At 38.8% G+C, this 18745-nt stretch overlaps 1 long non-coding RNA gene across 1 annotated transcript in view; it reads right to left on the bottom strand.

Moving 5' to 3' along the window:
* Positions 1–8956, bottom strand: part of LOC111097030 — a 43993-nt gene extending 35037 nt beyond the window's left edge. The window contains exon 1 of the long non-coding RNA XR_005363244.1: positions 8906–8956. This is a non-coding gene — a long non-coding RNA (uncharacterized LOC111097030). The remainder of the gene's footprint in view (positions 1–8905) is intronic.
* Between the last annotated feature and the right edge of the window lie 9789 nt (positions 8957–18745).

The raw sequence follows: 18745 nt of genomic DNA, 5'->3' as shown, positions 1-18745 counted from the left end.
ATTCTCTAGTGTTTTCTATGCTTTTCTCAAGCCCAGCTAGTATCCTTAGGATTTTGGTTTTTTTTGGGGGGGGGGGGGGTAAAGAAGGAGAGGGAGAGAGAGAATCTTAAGGAGGCTCCATGCTCAGTTTGGAGTCTGATGTGGGGTTCGATCTCACAACCCTAAGACCATGATCTGAACCGAAATCAAGAGTCAGACACTCAACCAACTGAGGCTGCCAGGTGCCACTGATTGTTTTAAATTTTGTTTCAGGCATATTATGTATCTGTTTTGTTAGTTCCCTGGCCATGACCTCTTCCTGTTCTTTCTTTTGGGGTGAATTCCTCCATCTTGTCAATTTGTCTAGGTCATGTTATTTGTGTGTTAGGAAAGCTTGTTATATTTCCTGCTTCTAAGAGTAAGGGCTATAATTAGCAAGAGGTCCTATACTGTCCAGGACCTGGTGCTTCAGGAAGTGTTTCAGACTATGCATTCTGCTGTTCTGCTTTGGTTGCTCTTTCCCTCGGGTCAGTCCTCTGCAGAGTTTCTCCTTGCCTACAGTAGGGAATGTTTGGACTTTGTCCATAGTGTCGCAAGTTTTAACTAGGTGTGTTTTGGTCTGCTTGTTAAGAGGCTAGATCGTATTTCCCCTAGAGCTAAAGTTTTGCAGCACTCTATGAGTAGTAGACCTAGTGTGCAGGAGGAGTTTCTAGGGAACAGGCCTGCTGTGGTGGTCCTTAAACTAACTTGCCCTAGTAAAGATACACCTGCAGGGTATGGGAGTTGGGAAGAATGAAGATGCTTGGTGTAATTGGCTTCTGGAAGTGCTATGTTGCTCACTGGTCTGTCAGTGTTGATGAGGGTAGGGGAGAATGGCATCACCCCACTCTCACAACCCCTCCAAGTGGGGAGTTCACACTCTCCACTGTTCAGGAATCCCTCATAGAAGAGCAAACAATCTCCCCTCTTGTGTCCCTGGCCTCTGTCAGATCCCTTCCTTCATCCTGTCTATGTCCAAGCCGTCTGCCTGCCAGGCAGTACAGTACTCCTGTGCTTTATCTCAGGCGCATGGCCTGAGATAAAATCAAAACTCCAGATTTTAGGGACCTGGTACAGGGTGGACCCATGTTGATCCTCTGGGGGAGGGTCTTGCCATGCTACAGCTGGTGCCAGCTGGTCCTAGGAAAGCAGTTGTACAATCATGCAGCAGCTTAGAGTTTATGGTACAGCACAGCAAAAAGGAGGCACCAAGGTTTGCTACCCTTAGCAGGTATCTCTGTTTCTATACTAATGAACACAGCAGCATGCTGGCACCCACCAGCTCTTTGGTCCCCTGAGAGGCCTCATCATCTCTCCTGAACGCACTCCAAGAAGGTGAACTGCCTCGCCCAGTGCTACCCAGGGGATCTTCAAACCACACTGCCTGCTCCTGGGCCTCTTCCCTCCTTCCCTACAGGAGCATCACTATGCCTACCAGTCTCCACTCAGTGGTGCAGACTTCTAAAACTTCAGACTTTAGGCTCCACTGCTTGTATAACCTTGTGAAAATCAGCTGCTCTAATTTTCCCAGTCAATGGTTTTGTGCAATCCTCTGTACACTCCTTTCTATTTATCTCTCTCTCTCCTCTCCCTGATATCAAGGCTCCCTCCCCTCTGCAGCATCCAGAATTCTTTTCTGCCTAGAAGCACATCTCCATGCCTACTACCTACTATAATGTGGCTTCTTTACTTCCTCTATTTCTGCAGTTTGTTATTTCAGCATTCAGATTGATTTCTTGGGTGTTCAGAATGATTTGATACTTCTCTAGCTGTGTTTTAGGGATGAGTCGAGCCTAGGGTCTCCCTATGCTCTGCCATCTTAATTCCTCCTATTTAGTGATTTTTGAATGGGTTCAAACTTAAGCAACCATCAACTTAATAGAGACTGATACATGCTATATATAAGATAAGATGCTATATATAAACCTAACTGTAAGTACAAAAATTTGTAATAGATATGCAAAAAATAAAGAGAATGGAATTCAAGTATATCACTAAAAAGATACATCAAGCTACAAGAAAAAAGAACAAGAGAAGAAAGGGACAGAGAAGAACTATAAAAAAATCACTAAAACAAGTAACAAAATGGCAATAAGTACATACCTATCAATAATTACTTTGAATATAAATGGACTAAATGTTCCAATCAAAAGACAGCACAGCATGATGGAATGGATAAAAAAAATAAGAACTATCTATATGCTCCCTATGAGATACGTACTTTGGATGTAAAGACACATGCAGGTTGAAAGTGAAGAGATGGAAAACATTCATCATGCAAATGGAAGTGAAAAGAAAGGTGTGGTAGCAGTACTTAATATTGACATCAGACAAAATGGACAAAGTCCATAAAAAGAGACAAAGAAAGAGACTACATAATCATAAGGGGAACAATCCAAAGAAGATATAAACAATTGTAAATATGCAGCACTCAATGTGAGAGCACCCAAATACTTAAAGCAACTATTAACAAAGGAAGTAACCATTAGTAATCCAATAATAGTATGGGACTACAACCCCTCATTTACATCAATGGATAGATCATCTAAACAGAAAATCAACAAAGAGATGGGCTTTGAATGACATATTGGACCAGATGGATCTAACAGATATATTCTCCTAAACAGCAGAATACACATTTTGTTCAAGTGCATACAGAACATTGTCTAAAATAGATCACGTTAGGCCACAAGATAAATCTTGATAAATTAAAAAAGATTAAAGGCATACTATGCATCTTATCCAACCACAATACTTTGAAACTAGAAATCAACCAAGAGAAAAAAATCTGGAAAGAGCACAAATACATGGATGAAATAACATGTTATTAAACAATGAATGATTTGACCATGAAATCACAGAGAAAAAAAATGCATAGAGGCAAATGAAAATGAAAACAGTGGTCCAAGATCTCTGGAAAGCAGCAGAAGCTGTTCTAAGAGAGAAGTTTAAAGCAGTTCAGGCCTAAATCAAGAAGAAAAATCTCAAATAAACAACATAACCATACATTTAAAGGAGCTAGAAAAAGAAGACCGAGCAAAACCCAAGCCCAGAAGGCAGGACAAAAATCAAGATTAGGATAGAAATAAACAATAAAGAAACTAAAAAAACAAACAAAACCCCCAAAGAACGATAAAAGAAACCAGGAGTTGGTTCTTTGAAAAGATCAATAGAATTGATAAATCTTTAGCCAGATTCTTCAGAGACAGAGAGCAGAGACTCAAAATCAGAAATGAAAGAAGAGAAATAATAACTGACACCTTGGCAATATAAAGGATTATATGAGAATATTATAGAAAATAATAGGCCAACAAACTGGACAACCTAGAATAAACTGGAGCACCTGGTGGCTCAGTTGGTTAAGTGTCCACTTTCAGCTTAGGTCATGATCTCGGGGTGCTGGGATTGAGCCCTGGATTGGGCTGCCTGCTCACAGAGAAGTCTGCTTCTCTCTTCCTCTGAACTATCCCCCGCCCCCGCTCATGCTCTCTCTTACTTTCTCTCTCAAATAAATAAATAAATAAATAAATAAACAAATAAAATATTTTTAAAAATATTCCTAGAAACCTATAACCTCCCAAAACTGAATCAGGAAGAAACAGAAAATTTGAACAGCTGTGAAATTGAATTAGTAATCAAAAAACTCCCAACAAACAAAAGTCCAGGATCAGAGAGATTCACAGGTGAATTCTACCAAGCAAGAAGAGTTAATACCTATTCTTCTCAAACTATTCCAAAAAATGGTAGGGGAAGGAAAGCTTCCAATTCATTCTATGAGGCCAACATTACCCTGACACCAAGACCAGATAAAGTCACTACAAGAAAGGAAACTACAGGCCAACATTTCTGATGAACATGGATACAAAAATCCTCAACAAAATATTAGCAAGTCAAATCTAACAATTTAAAACATCATTTACCATGATCAGCTGGGGTTTATTCCTGGGATGTAAGGGTGGTTCAATATTCATGAATCAATCAACATGATACATCACACCAACAAGAGAAAGGATAAAAACCGTACAATCATTTCAACAGATGCAGAAAAAGTATTTGACAAAGTACAACAACGATTAGTAATAAAACTCTCAACAGAATGCAGTTAGAGGGAACATACCTCAACATAATAAAAACCATATATGAAAAACCATAGCTAACATCATGCTCAATGATGAGAGCTTTTCAAAAAAACTGAGAGCTTTTTCCCTAAAATTAGGAAAAGACAAGGATATCCTCTCTCACTACTTTTATTCAACATATTTCAACATAGTACTGGAAGCCCTCACCACACCAATCAGACAAGAAAAAGAAATAAAAGGCATCCAGACTTTGATGAGGAAGAAGTAAAACTTTCACTATTTGCAGATGACACGATACCATACATGGAAAACCCTGAAGACTCCATAAAAAAACAAAACAAAACAAAATCTAGAACTGACAAATGAATTCAGTGAAGTCACAGGATACAAAAACCAATATACAAAAAACCTTTGCATTTCTATACAACAATATGAAACAGAAGAGAAATTAAGAAAACAGTCCCATTTGTAACTGCACCAAAGATAAAACACCTAGGAATAAACTTAACCAAGGAGGTGAAAGACCTGTACTCTGAAGGCTATAAAACATGGATGAAAGAAATTGAAGATGACACAACAAATGGAGAGATACTCCATCCTCATGCATTGAAAGAATAAATACTGTTAAAATATCCACAGTACCCAAAGCAATCTCTAGATTTAATATCATCTCCACAAAATACCAATAGCATTTTTCACAGAACTAGAACAAATAATCCTAAAATTTGTCTAGAACTACAAAAGACCCCAAATAGCCAAAGCAATCTTGGAAATGAAAAACAAAACTGGAGGTATCACAATCCCAGATTTCAAGATGTACTGCATAGCTGTAGTTATCAAAACAGTATGGTACTGGCACTAAAAAAACAGATATATAGATCAATGGAACAGAAAGCCCAGAAATAAATACACAATTATACAGTCAATTAATCTACCACAAAGGAGGCAAGAATATGCAATTAGAAGAAAGTCTCTTCAACAAATGGTGCTGGGAAACTTGAAGAACTACATGCAAAAGAATGAAACTGGACCACTTTCTTGCACCATAAACAAAAATAAACTCAAAATGGATCAAGGACCTAAATGTGAGACTTGATATAATAAAAATCCTGGAAGAGATCATAGTAATTTCTCTGACACTGGCTGATCTAGACTGATCTCCTGAGGCAACTGAAACAAAACCAGAAGTAAACTATTGAGACTATATCAAAACAAGAAATTTCTGCATAGCAAAGGGAATAATCAAGAAAACAAGACAACTTGGGGATCCCTGGGTGGATCAGAGGTTTAGCACCTGCCTTTGGCCCAGGGTGTGATCCCGGAGTCCTGGGATCGAGTTTCACATCAGGCTCCTGCATGGACCCTGCTTTTCCCTCTGCCTGTGTCTCCGCCTCTCTCTCTTTCTCTCTCTCTCTCTCTCTCCATGATACATACACACAACACCACATTTTCTTTATCCATTCATCCCTTGAGGGACACTCGAGGTTGCTTCATGTCTTGGCTATTATTAAAAAGTGCTACAGTGGGTACAGATATCTTTTTGACCTAGTGTTTTCATTTTCTTCTGATAAATACCCAGAAGTGGAATTGCCAGAATCTCTCTGACTCTAATGAATAAAAAAAAAAAAAAAAAAAAAAACAAGACAAGCTACTGAGTGAGAAAAGATATTTGCAAATGCAATATCCAATAAGGGGTTAGCATCCAAAATATATCAAGAACTTCTACAATTCAACACCAAAAAATAATCCAATTAAAAAATGAGCAGAAGACATGAATAGACATTTCTCCAAAGAAGACATACAGATGGCCAACAGACACATGGAAAGATGTTCAACAGTATTCACCATCAGGGAAATGCAAATCAAAAGCACAATGAGATATAACTTCACACCTGTCAGAATGGAAAAATAAAAAATGTAAGAAACAACAAGTATTGACAAGGATATGGAGAAAAAAGGAACCCTTGTGCACTATTTGTGGGAATGCAAACTGGTAGAGCCACTGTGGAAAACAGTATAGAAGTTCCTCAAAAAATTAAAAATAGAATTACCATATGATCCAATAATTCTGCTAAATGGTATTTATTTACCCAAAGAATGCAAAAAACACTAGTTTGGAAAGATATATGTACATATATGTTTACTGCTATTTATTTACAATAGCCAAAATATGGAAGACACTCAAGTGTCCATTGATAGATGAATGAGTAAAGATGTGCCATATATATATACATGTATAATGAAATATTATCCAGCCATAATAAAGAATGAACTCTTGCCATTTGCAACAATAGGAATGGATCTAGAGAGTATAGTGCTAAGTCAAATAAGTCAAAGACAAATACCATATGACCTCATTCATATGTGGAATTTAGGAAACAAATTTTAAAAAGATACAAACCAAAAAAACCCAAAAACAGACTCTTAAATATAGAGAACTGGTGGTAACCAGAGGGGAAGTGAGTGGGGCAATGGGTGAAGTAGGTAAAGGTTAAGATTACACTTATGATGAGCACTGAGTAATATACAGAATTGTTGAATCACTATATTGTACATATGAAACTTCTATAATACTCTATGTTAATTATACTGGAATTAAAAAATTAAATAGAGACATTAAAAAAATTAAAACTAGAACTATCATATATCTGGCAATTCCACTTCTGGGTATTTATCTGAAGAAAATGAAAACACTAGGTCAACTCTGCCTCTCTCTCTCTCTCTCTGTGTGACTATCATAAATAAATAAAAATTTTTAAAAAATTAAAAAAAGATATCTGTACCACCATGTTCACTGTAGCACTTTTTAATAATAGCCAAGACATGAAGCAACCTCGAGTGTCCCTCAAGGGATGAATGGATAAAGAAAATGTGGTGTTGTGTGTATATGTATCATGGAATATTATTCAGCCAGAACAAAAAAAATTGAAGAAAATCTTGCCATTTGTGACAACGTGGATAGATGTTGAGGGCACTATGCTAAGTGAAATAAGTCAAATAAAGGCAAATACCATATGGTCTCATTTTATGTGGAATCTAATAAAAGAAAGAAACTAAATTCTAACTAAATTAAACTAAATTCATAGAACAGAGTAGACTGGTGGTTGCCAGAGTCAGAGCTGTGGTGGAGGTGGAAGAAATGGGCGAAGGTGATCAAAGGGTATACATTTCCAGTTATAAGATGAACACATTCTGGGAATGTAGTACACAGCATGGTGACTATAGTTAACAATGCTGTATTGTTTATTTGAAAATCGCTAAGTGAATAAGTCCTAAAGAATTCTCAACACACACATGCACTATAACTACATAGGGTGATGGATATGTTAACTAAAATTATGTTAATCATTTCAAAATATATTCATATATCAAATCATCAAGTTGTGCACCTTAAACTTACAAAGTAACATGTCAATTATCCCTCAATAAAGGGGGGTGGAGAATGACAGGCAGACAAGCTATAATTATTTAGATTTTGATATCTGGACAGTTCTATATGTATACATGTACATATTTTTTTATTGGAGTACGATTTGCCAACACATAGTATAACACCCAGTGCTCATCCTGTCAAGTGCCCCCCTCAGTGCTCATCACCCAGTCACCCCATTACCCTGCCCACCTGCCCTTTCACTACCCCTTGTTCGTTTCCCAGAGATAGAGGAGTCTCACGTTTTGTCACCCTATTTTTTCCCATTAACTTTCTCTCCTTTCTCCTATAATCCCTTTCACTACTTTTTATATTCCCCATATGAGTGAAACCAAATGATGATTTTCCTTCTCTGATTGACTTAGTTCACTCAGCATAATACCTTCCAGCTCCATCCATGTCGAAGCAAATGGTGGGTATTCGCCGTTTCTAATGGCTGAGTAGTTTCCATTATATGTATATATGTATATTTATAATCTCACATCTTCTTCATCCATTTGGACAGTTCATAAAAATGAAGTAAGCCTACAATTTTAAGAACTGATTATAGGGCGGCCCTGGTGGTGCAGTGGTTTAGTGCCACCTGCAGCCCGGGCTGTGATCCTGGAGACCCGGGATCGAGTCCCACGTTGGGCTCCCTGCATGGAGTCTGCTTCTGCCTGTGTCTCTGCCCCCCTCTCTCTCTCTGAATAAATAAATAAATAGTTCTTAAAAAAAAAAAAAAAAAGAACTGATTATATTTGTTGTCAATGGCTAAGTTTAAGCTTTCAAGAGAAAACTAGAATTTTGAAAAAACCTATATCTGCCATGGTGGCTTTGCCATACTTCCTGATACTTATAGACTTCTTGGGTTAAATCAGTGGTAATCTTTTACAATGTGCTTTTAAGATATTATATAATGATATACATCAGAATTAGAAGATGTACGCAATTTAGTAAGCAATATTTGATTAATGCATGAGGTTATAAAATCTTGCCAAGGAGTGCCTGGGTGGCTCAGTCAGTGAAGCATCTAACTCTTGATTTCAGCTCAGGTCATGATCTCAGGGTGGTGAAGCTAAGCCCTGGGGTCAGGCTTCCACACTGGGCATAGAGCCTGCATAAGATTCTATCTCTCCCTCTCTCTCTGCCCCCGCCATCCAGCTCATGCTGTGTTTCTCTCTCTCTCTTTCTCTAGAAAAAAAAAGAAAGAAAGAAAGAAAGAAAGGAAGAAAGAAAGAAAGAAAGAAAGAAAGAAAGAAAGAAAGAAAGAAAGAAGGAAAGAAAGAAAGAAAAATCTTGCCAAGATAAAAAGATCCAAAGTCTAGGACAGACAATAGATATTAATGTAGGAGAACCCAAAAAGTTCATTAGTTTCTGATTCCACATTACAACTTACTTTTGAGGGGCAGCCCGGGTGGCTCAGCGGTTGAGCACTGCCTTTGGCCCAGGGCCTGATCCTGGAGACCCGGGATCAAGTCCCACGTCGGGCTCCCTGCATGGAGTCTTCTTCTCCCTCTGCCCGTGTCTCTGCCTCTCTCTCTGTGTGTCTCTAATGAATAAATAAATAAAATCTTTAAAAAAAACCCAACAACTTACTTTTGAGAAACTACTGTTTGTTGAATGTGGTTTGGTATCAGTGACTAATATCCACAATTATCTGAAAAATATATTAAAATATTCACCCTCTTTCCAACTACTTAACATGTGAGTCCAGACATTCTTCACATAACTTCCACCAAAACAATGCATATATACAACAGATTGAATGCAGAAATAGATGAGATAATTCAGCTATTGTGTATTAACCCAGACTTTAAAGAGATTTCTCTTTTATTTATTCATTTTTTAAAATAGGCTCCATGCCCAATGTGGGGTTTGAACTCATGACCCTGAAGTCAAGAATTGCATGCTCTACTGACTGAGCCAGCCAGGTACCCCTAAAGAGATTTCTTTATAGCTCTTCTCACCAAATATTTTTGTTTTGGAAATATGGTCATTTTTCACAAAAATACATTATTTGTGTTAACATATAATGTTATTATAAAATAATACTTTAAAATTTTTCTCAAATGCAATTCTAATATGGTCATTAATATTGACAGATATAATCCATATAAGCAAAATCTCTTTAATGTCTTCAATAATTCTTAAGAGTACAAAGTAGTCCTGAGACCAAAAAGTTTGAGAATGATTACTATATGTTATTTATATTTAGCCTACAGACAAGCATAATTTTATCAATCTGCTGTCATTTGTTTCATTTTTCACCAAAGAATACATATATCTAGTATCATAAACCATTGGTTTTAAATCCGTTTCCCACTCATTTTTTCAGAACCTGAGAAAATGACCTATTCCATAAAGAGGAAAAAGTAAAGATGACAACAATTTTTTTCATCAAAAAGAATGCAAGCAATGTATTGGAATACTATCTACTAAGAAGATAAAGAGGATTCTAGCCTAGAATATCTTACCCAATGAAAAAATAAAAACAAAAAACTGTTTAAAAATGTCAAAGGTAGGGATCCCTGGGTGGCTCAGCGGTTTAGCGCCTGCCTTTGGCCCAGGGCATGATCCTGGGAGTCCTGGGATCGAGTTCCATATCGGACTCCTTGCATGGAGCCTGGTTCTTCCTCTGCCTGTGTCTTTGCCTCTCTCTCTCTCTCTCTGTCTATCATGAATAAATAAATAAAATATTAAAAAAAAATAAAAATAAAAATAAAAAATAAAAATGTCAAAGGGAAAAAAATGTCAAAGGACCTTTTCAGATATAAACAAGCTATAATATTAAATCAACAATAGACCTACACTACTAAAGATATTAAAGGAAAACTTTTACATAGGTAAATAATTATACCAATCAGAAATGTGGATCTAAAAAACAACAACAACAAAATGAAGAGTACTAGAAATTCTAACTACATGGGCCAATGTATTATTTATCTCTTGCTGCTGTAACAAATTACCACAAATTTACAGGCTTAAACAATTTCGTTCTCTAAGTTAGGAGTGTAACATAGGTCCCATTGGGCTAAAATTAAAATATTGTCAGGGCCGCACTCCTTTCTGCACTCCCCCCCTTTTTTTTTAATTTATTCATGATAGACAGAGAGAGAGAGAGAGAGAGAGAGAGAGAATGGCAGAGACACAGGAGGAGGGAGAAGCAGGCTCCATGCCGGGAGCCTGACGCGGGACTCGATCCCAGGACTCGATCCCCAATGCCAGGACTCGATGCCGGGACTCCAGGATCACACCCTGGGCCAAACAGGCGCTAAACCCCTGAGCCACCCAGGGATTCCCCCTTTCTGAACTCTTTAGGAGATTAAAGAGACACACTCTCACACAATGCTGATAGGAAATGCAGTGATCAAAACCTTGAAACTATTTGCAAGCTATTTGCATTAGTTTTTATTAACAAGTTATCACAAATTTAGTGGTGGAAAACAAAACAAATCTGTCACTCACAATTAGAAGTTCAAATTCCATCTGAAGGGGCTAAAGTCCACGTGTCAGCACAGCTGGTTCCTTCTTGAGCCCCACCCCCTCAGCCTCCACCCCCAGGGGAGAATTAACTTTCTTGGCTTTTTCAGCTTATGGACAACGCTAACCTATGTTCCTTATCTGTTCCTTAGCTCACAGCTCATACATCACTCCAACCCCTTGCTCCCACCATTACATTGCCTTCTGTTCTTTTTTTTTTTTTTTAAATTTATTCATAGAGATGCAGAGAGAGAGAGAGAGAGAGAGAGAGAGAGAGAGAGAGAGGCAGAGACACAGGCAGAGGGAGAAGCAGGCTCCATGCAGGGAGCCCGACGCGGGACTCGATCCTAGAACTCCAGGATCACGCCCTGGGCCGAAGGCAGGTGCTAAACCGCTGCGCCACCGGGGCTGCCCTGACTTCTGTTCTTATGAAGACCCTTGTGATTACCTTGGGCCCACTTGGAGAATCCAAGCTACTTTCCCTATCTCAAGATCCTTAATCACATCTCCAAAATCCCTTTACCATGTTAGGGTTCCATATGCATAGGTTCTGGGGATTAAGATGTAGACACCTTTTGGGTGACATTATCTAGCCTACTACACTCTGACCCAAGGATTCTAATTTTAAAAGCTTAATTCATAGAAATATGCACAGGGATTCAACTAGAAGGATGTTCACATGAGAAACCAATCACTAACTTGATTGTGGAAGAATTTCTCCATAACTTCAACAAAAGCTACACTGCTTGTTCTTTATTTGGACTGTCCAACCATGTATCCTCATATTGCACTCAGTAGTATCAGAGTTCAAATATTACTTATTAATACTACTATTAGAATCAAATAAATTTTGGGATTTAGAAGGGAGCAGTTTTTATGTGAAGGATGATGTGTTTATGGGGTAAGAGAAATGAAGACAATAAAGAAAGGAGTTTGAAATTCCTTTCTTCCCTCTACATTCTCAGCCATTGTAAACCCATGTAAGAAATATCCTCAATGTTGTCACTGGAAAAATCACTGATACTATAATTAAGAAAACTCTCCTGGTTGCCAGATACGATCATTCAGTTCTATTAATTAATCATGTATAAGATAGTCAGGCTTGGCATCAAGTCTATATGCGTTCTTAATTTGGAGGAGACTATTATGGAAATTCCAAATGTCAGTTTAGAAGCCTAATAGCATTATGAAGTTAACAGTGCAATACATCAGAGAAATATAGTATTTGAATGTTACTACTGCGTGATTTAGAATAGAAGTTCCAAACAGAACTTCTCAATAGAAGTTAATAAAATTCAGAGGCCTTGTTGTAATACATTAATTAATCATAAGGAAGAAATCTGGGTTTTCTATGCCCTTTATTTATACCATCCTTTCATCATTCTTTTCCAGTGATTTCTGAGACATTCCCTTCACTCTTTTTCAATGGCTCATAGTTTTTTGTTTTGTTTTTGTTTTTTTGCCAGATTCCATGTCTTCTGATATGATATCTTCACATTTCTTTCTCAATTCTATCACTTCCACTCTACTCCCAACTACTGGCTAAAGTTTCACAACTGGTAACTTATCATTTTAAACTCATAAAATTCCCCTCTGACTACAACCTCCTATTCATGCCCTCCCATTTCCTCAGGCCACTGAATCTGCTCTTTGTCTACATTGTTATTTCTAGTTCCTCAACTTGTTTAGCATGAGGTAAACAGCATCACCAGCCAAAGACAAAGGATCCTGATATTTAATGACCTGTTTAGACCTGTCTTGACTAAACTCAAGGTCTGGATTAAGTTTTTAAAGACACTAAGCTTTTTAAAGTAAAATATTTTAAAGATGTAGTGATATAAGAAAGCACAAGACAAAAGCCTGATTTCTTTAACAGTCTTAATTCCCACAACTGTTTAGTCTTTTCTATAGTAAAATGTCTTTAATGCTACCCACCAGTTCATTTTCAACTACTCCTCCAATACCAATCTCAAACTTTTTAGAAGATTTATTTATGTTAGAGAGAGGGTGCAAACACGAGCAGGAGGGGCAGAGAGGAAGAGAGAATCTGAAGCAGACTCTGCACTGAGCACAGAGCCTAGAGCCCAACATGGAACTCAATCCCATGACCCCGAGATCATGACCCAAGCCCAAAACAAGAGCTAGGCACCTAACCAACTGCACCCCCCAGGCATCCCTCAATTTTAAATCTGGACAAATCTCTTAGTTTATTGGATTTCACCCTCAAGTAGGTCCTTTGCAGAAGGGCCATGCTATTGTATTCCCACAAGTTTTCTGTGTTTCATTGCCTTTCTTTTATCCCTGAAACTTCAGCCTTTATCATCTTAATTTGTTCCAAATTGTACATATTTCTTAAATTCTATCTTTTCCTAGGTACTACCTCCTAGAGTTCTCTTAATTCCAATTCCAATCTGGATTGAGTTCCAGTTATCCAGTTGTGATACACAGATTTACATTCATTAGTCTCCTGGATTAGATTCACTACTTCTTTAACTCTTATTTTTCTCTTTTTGTTTTGCTTGTCATCTGTATGTGTGAGAGTTTATTCTCTCATTTTGGAAGAAGTTACCTTTGGTAACTTACTAGGATAGGATATATGGGAAGTATACTTTCTGAGTTCCTTCATATGAACTAAAAAATATCTTTACTCTCCTTTTGCTTTTGATTGACACTTTGGCTAGATATGGAATTATACACTAAAACTGATTTTCCCTCATTTATTTGAAGTCATTGTCCCATTGTTTTATAGCAGTCTTTGTTGATGATGAAAAATCTGATGCTAGTCTGATTTTCATTGCTTTATAATTGAAGTTACCACAAGATATGAAATGAAGTAAAGCATTTGAGGCAGGAAGACTCTGAAGAGAGGAGGCCACAGGATGGAGTAGGAGATGGCAGTATTAAAAGACTAGTGAAATCTCCAATAGCTACTGAAGACAGATGAATGTATTGTCTCAATTTCCATTTGGGACTTCTGGACATCATCTTTACAGGAGGCCTCTGCATCAGCATGTAGTAGCTACAGCAAAAGAGAAATAGTGGTGTGGCTTATTTAGGCAGATGGAATAAAGATGGTGTTTCTAAGTATCCCTTGGCTCCCATGTAGTGAGGAAAGGATGCAGGTATTTCCACATTTTAGGTATATGTCAACAGCCCCCCACCCCCCATAATGACGGCCCTGGGAAAATTTTTAATGAGTTCTCAAAACAACAACAACAACAAGAACAAACAAAAAAAAACAACCTCTCACTATAGGTCAAGTAAAAATTGATAATTGCAAAGAACAGTTAAAAATAAAACTGAAAATGGCTGAATATAAGACCTAATTTTGGAAGAAAAAAGTTGCTAGGGCTAGAGAGACAGGGATATACAGAAAGGCCTACAAGGACATACAACTGAAGTTAAAAACTACCATTGTCAACCTACAAGACTCATTTTGGCTACCTGTCAAGGTTTCAGAGGACCTCTAAATCTATGCAATAACAATATATAGGAACAAGAGGTAAACTTAGGGACAGAACTTGACTTTTTTTGATCAGACTTACCATACTAAACCTCTACATTATTGGTAGGAGGGAGGACTTATCAGGCAATAAGAGTTTGGGAATCCAACTTAGTTGCTAGTATTAAGCATTTACATTTTCAGAATGGTGTAAACAGGGGTACCTAGGTGGCTCAGTCAGGTAAGCATCTGCCTTTGGCTCAGGTCATGATCCCTTCAAGCCCCTCCCTTGGGCTCTCTGCTCAGCGAGGAGCCTGCTTCTCCCTTTGCTTCTTGCTCACTCTCTCTCCCTGTCAAAGAAATTAATTAACTAAATTAAAAGAACCGTGTAAACATCACACATCCTTATCCTTCATAGGAAACAACTAAAGCTTCTACTTCAAAGGGGAAGAACAAAACTTTATAGGCTTGAAGAGCCCTAGGTCCTCACATAGTTATTACCACTTCCTCATGATTCATATTTAGTTTATCTTGTTACATGTCCCAGGAGAAAGGGTTAAAGAGTAGACACTCCTCTCCTCCTTTTTGAGGAGAAGCTTCATATGTAAGGCTTACTGCCATTTGGTTCTTTCTTGAACAATCCTTTATCAGATAATTTACCCTTTCAAATTACACACTTATAGCAAGAGAAAATAAAAATAGCATAAGAACCTTGACTGTCTTTGAAAGCAGCAATCAGACATGGAATTTTATTTTTATGCTAATGATGATTTTATATAATGCTGATATTGTAACTTTTACTTTCTTTAATTTTAGTGAAAACAACAATAACTATAAATATTTTTAAAGATGAGGGGCCCCTGGGTGGCTCCGTGGTTGAGCTTTGGCTCAGGTCATCATCCCAGGGCAGGGAGCCTGCTTTTCCCTATGTCTGTGTCTCTGCCTCTCTCTGTGTCTCTCATGAATAAGTAAATAAAATCTTAAAAAATATATTTTTAAAGATGAGAAATCACCTATATGCCCATTATCCTACTAGGGCAACTGTTTTAATTTTTGTATATTTCCTCCTGCCTACCTGGCACAAAAATGTGTGGCTGAAAGACACTTTGAAAATCAACTAGTCCAATTTCTTCACTTTCAGATGGGAAAACTATGACCCACAGAGCTATGAGATTAGCCCAGAGTCACACCTTATCATTTTGTTTAAAATAAAATTTAATCCTAAATTAATAAAAAAAATAGTTAAGACATGAGTAAGTCCCTAATTGTTGATTTTCTCCACTGAGAAACTACCTGCAAGGGGGAAAATATCTCTATTATGTAATATAGTATTAGTCCTCCCAAAAGCGGTATCTGGAGAATTATAAATGCAAAGTCTGGATTCTGTAATAAAAACTCCCAGCAGCCCAGGAACTTCTAGAAAACAGATGTGAATTCAAAGCCTCTGGATTTAAGGATTTGTATTAAAAATTTACATACTGCTATGCGTTGCTACTGCTGAGATTGTCTCCAGACTGTGGATTCTGGAATGTACTCTCCTTGATAAGGCAGCAAATTATAACTCAAAAAGAGCACCTAATTGAGGCTTTCTCTGTGCTGTAATTCAAAGAATTGAAATAGCATTGCAAAGGGAGAGTACTTAGTACGGAACACAGATGGCTTTCAAAACGATGTTAGAGAGAGTCTGGACTCATAATAGTGGGATTCTTACTGTGCCACAGCAGAAAAAGGCACAACATGGGAACAGAAAACTCCAGTTCTGAAGACTAGTCTGCCACTAACTAGGAATATAATCAGAGGCAAAACACTTAATTTTTACAGTTTTGTTTCACATTGATAAAATGAGGTTAGCCTGGCTGATCTCAGAATTCTTTTCCTACTATAAGATTCTGATTCTTGGGATCCCTGGGTGGCGCAGCGGTTTGGTGCCGCCTGCAGCCCGGGGTGTGATTCTGCAGACCCAGGATCGAGTCCCACGTCGGGCTTCCTGCATGGAGCCTGCTTCTCCCTCTGCCTGTGTCTCTGCCTCTCTCTTCGCTCTCTCTGAATGAATAAATAAATAAATCTTAAAAAAAAAAAAGATTTACAGGGCAGCCCGGTGGCTCAGCAGTTTAGCGCCACCTTCAGCTTTGGGTGTGGTCCTGGAGACCCAGGATCAAGTCCCACGTCCGGCTCCCTGCATGGGGCCTGCTTCTCCCTCTGCCTGTGTCTCTGCCTCATTCTCTTTCCTCTCTGTGTTTCTCATGAATAAATAAAATTTAAAAAAGATTACATTCTTACAGGAGTTATCCTTGATTTCTCTTTCTCTTACACTTCATATTCAATCTGTGAGCAAATTCTGTTTGCTCTAAGTCCAAAATATGAGTACTTCTCATCCTCTCTACTGCTGTTACCCTGCTCCAAGTGAGCGAGAATTTCTGATTGATCTTCCTGCTTTCACTCTTGTTCTTTCAATCCATTCTCAACACAACATCCAAAGTGATCTTATGACAACATTGTTAGATCATGTCACTCCTCTGCTCAGAGTGAAATTCTTTGCAATGAGCCACAAGACACTTGAATGCCCTAGCCATTGTTACCCAATTTGTTTCCCACTAATTTCTTCTACTCCAGCTACTTAACTCTTCCTGATCCAGTTTGCCAAGTAACTCCAGTATCTCCTTCTCATGAGCCTTCTCTGGTCATTCTACCAGTGTCTAAAATCGCTGACCGTCTTTTTCTTGTTTTATTTTCACTTCCACAGTTTTTACTATGTAACACAGTATATTTTACTTATTTTCCTTCTTTATTGTCTTTCTTCCCCATGAGAGTAGATATTCCTGTCTCTTTTGTATATATTGCTATATCTGAAGCATTTAGAACAGTGCCTAGCACAGTGGATGCTCAATATGTATTTGTTGGCTATGGAATTGATTGTGAGAAACTCTGTACCAAGGGAGCATAACAGGATACAAAGATGGAGACAGACACTAGATAAAACATCTAATTTGCTTGGCAAAACAAAATTTGATCATCGTCCTAATCTTACGTAGTCAAAAACTTCTTGTTTTTAAAATTGTTTTACATCTCTTTTAGGATGTTTTCGACCTCAGAAAAATCATTCTCCGTTATCAAAGCCTTACCCTGTTTACTAGGAAATGCATCCCCTTATTTTCCAAACGTTATTGTGTACATTTGGCAGCTCCTCTAAGTTAAACAGAAGTTGTTTTATTTTTTTTTTTTAAGATTTTATTCATGAGACACACACACACAGAGGCAGAGACATCGGCGGAGGGAGAAGCAGGCTCCATGTAGTGGGACTCGATCCTGGGAGGACTCGAACCTGGGACTCCAGGACCACGCCCTGGGCCGAAGGCAGGCGCTAAACCGCTGAGCCACCAGGGCTGCCCCTAACTTCTATTTTATTTTTTATTTTTTTTAATTTTTATTTATTTATGATAGCCACAGAGAGAGAGGCAGAGACACAGGCAGAGGGAGAAGCAGGCTCCATGCACCGGGAGCCCGATGTGGGATTCGATCCCGGGTTTCCAGGATCGCGCCCTGGGCCAAAGGCAGGCGCCAAACCGCTGCACCACCCAGGGATCCCCCTAAGTTCTATTTTAAATTAAAAATTTCAGGTCTTGACCTTTAGTGCTCCTAAAATCCTTAAAAAATTTTGTAATACTAAATTCCAAGCGGAAATATGTGGCTATTCAATGTAACAATGAAAGTGACGATGAGCTATAAGGCTAACATCAAATTTAGCGAAGTAAAAGGTAGTATAAACTCCATTTTGCTTTCTTCCTGTTTTTCTTTTATCAGAGAGATGCTTCGTGGCATACAGGTGATGATCGATTTATCTGTAATCAGGACTGAACAGAGTAATTTTTCAAGAAAAAGAGGCATCTTGAATTTTTTTGTCACCGCACTAGCCTCGGGGTTAGTAGTGTCCAATCCTATCCGCATTCTGCGTTGTCACGGACTGAGCCGCCCAAGAAACTCCAGGAGGGACGTCCTCACTCAGGGACCACGACGGGAACGCGTCTCCGGGGGGCGTCGCGCGCTCCCTCAAGGGCCCGGGGAAACATCTGTGGGCAGAAGGAGCCCCGCGCTCAGTCTGGCGGACTCCGTCCTTCGTCCTCTCCCGGCCGCAGGACCCGCTTCTTCTCGGAGGCGGCGGCGGGGCCGGCCCGTTAGCGGACAGCGCCGCCCGGCGTCCCGCGGCCCGAGCCGCGCCCGGGGCTGGGGTGGGGGAGGGGCGCGGCGGCGCTCGCGCAGCGTCGAGTTTCCCAGAATTCCCAGCGGCCGCGGGGAAAGTTTACGGGACGTAGGCGG

The sequence above is a fragment of the Canis lupus genome, chromosome 8 (assembly GCF_011100685.1).
Source record: "Canis lupus familiaris isolate Mischka breed German Shepherd chromosome 8, alternate assembly UU_Cfam_GSD_1.0, whole genome shotgun sequence".
In the NCBI taxonomy this organism is placed as follows: domain Eukaryota; kingdom Metazoa; phylum Chordata; class Mammalia; order Carnivora; family Canidae; genus Canis; species Canis lupus.
This window is presented reverse-complemented; position numbering and strand designations above follow the sequence as displayed.